Source organism: Fragaria vesca, linkage group LG2, assembly GCF_000184155.1.
Source record: "Fragaria vesca subsp. vesca linkage group LG2, FraVesHawaii_1.0, whole genome shotgun sequence".
Taxonomy (NCBI): domain Eukaryota; kingdom Viridiplantae; phylum Streptophyta; class Magnoliopsida; order Rosales; family Rosaceae; genus Fragaria; species Fragaria vesca.
The window spans coordinates 31,193,324-31,194,993 of NC_020492.1; positions in this window are offsets into that span (position 1 = coordinate 31,193,324).

Sequence of the window (1,670 nt, forward strand, 5' to 3'; positions counted from 1 at the left end):
TTTTCACGGTTCGTCCATATCTATTTTAACGAAGAAGTTATGGCTGTTTTAGTGCGCAAAGGTCATTCTGCACGGAAATTTTTATGCACTCTCTGGATTGCAGCTTTTCGTAGCTTCTTTCAATCCTTCTAAATGGTTCAAGTAGAACTATTTACTCGCCTATCTACTCCTTGTAGTTATGTCTCATAGAGACATTGAGTGCTTCGCAGATAGTGGAACTATCCACAACATTCTAAGGAACCATGTTGAGCTTTAAAGACATTCATGCTAATGGTTTTCATTTGAAAACATATTGTGAGAATGAACAAGAATTCTTTTGTGTATACCTTCTCATGAATGCGGACTGAAGCGCATCTTGGAGAAATTCATGAGTCAATCTAGTGAACTGTATGTCACTACGATTCGAATATCGAATCTCATGTTGTCGCCAAACATGATATTTGGGACACCGACTCATATAGGCTTTGGTTTGACCAAACTGGAAGAGATATAATGGTCCAAATTTTGAGAAATTCTCATGGACATCCATTCTTCCGCTCAAAACGAAGACATTCGAGATCTAGCATCACCATGAAGCATGGTGGTGACCCGGGGGACATTGACGTCACCCGAACACGACTCCAACTTCCTGGAGGTCGTCCGGTCAATTCCTCAAGCAATTGAGGTGCACCGGCCTTTCCTCGATGTCGTATTGGCCCCTTGCAATGCTCATTGCTCTTTTTGAAAGCCTATTCTTTAGCTAAATTAGGAGTGAGACCCTCCTATGCTAAATAGCACAAAAGTGAACATTATATTCTTACATAAAATTATGTAGATAGATACAACCAACTTGCGGACATCTTTTATGCTTTATGGTGTTGGTTGAAGTGTTAGCACACTGGTCACGTGTTACACTATTATCTACTGCTTATGCTACTTATACTTCTACGGGCTCACTACCCATTCTTTAAAAAAGTTCATCGGGATGTAAGTTGAAGTGTCCAGTACCCCATGTTCACACGCAATACGGTCTCACCGAGGCTACGACCAAGCAACTTTAGCTTGTCGCTCGAACATTATTGATGCGCACCACTCTTTCTATTGCGTCTTGGGGCTATGCAATATTTGCATGCAGCTTTACTATTCATGTACGACCCACCATCATTGAATTTTGTTGTACCAGCTCGTGACTATGTACCAGGATTGACATGAAATTGCAATCCTTAAGCTCGGCAGGATTGAAACGGATCTCCAATCCTTGAGCTCCGCTAGATGTTATTTCTAGGTGCCAAATCGCATTGCCATTGCGTACAATGATGGGTCATTTTGAGATGAATAAGTTTAGGTTGGATATGAACCTCCACCTATAATCTGCATATGTAGGAACCTTGTCAGGCGATCTCATTCACCGCTAAATTGCGGATTGTCACTTTGATGAGAAAATATTCCCGCCGTTAGGGGGAGATAAGAACACAAGTGTTCAAGTGGAACGACGTGAATTGTCGTGGTTTGTCCCACTAAGTCTCATCTTGATCCCAAATGCTTATAATGTTAAAGTGACGAGATCACATGCTGCAAATATGTCTGCAAGGATTGATGTCCTACAAAAGGACATGGCGGCGACCAAAAAGTAGTTGGTCTTGACGCCATCACCATGGATGGTGGATATGGTGACGCCATATAGTGGCAAA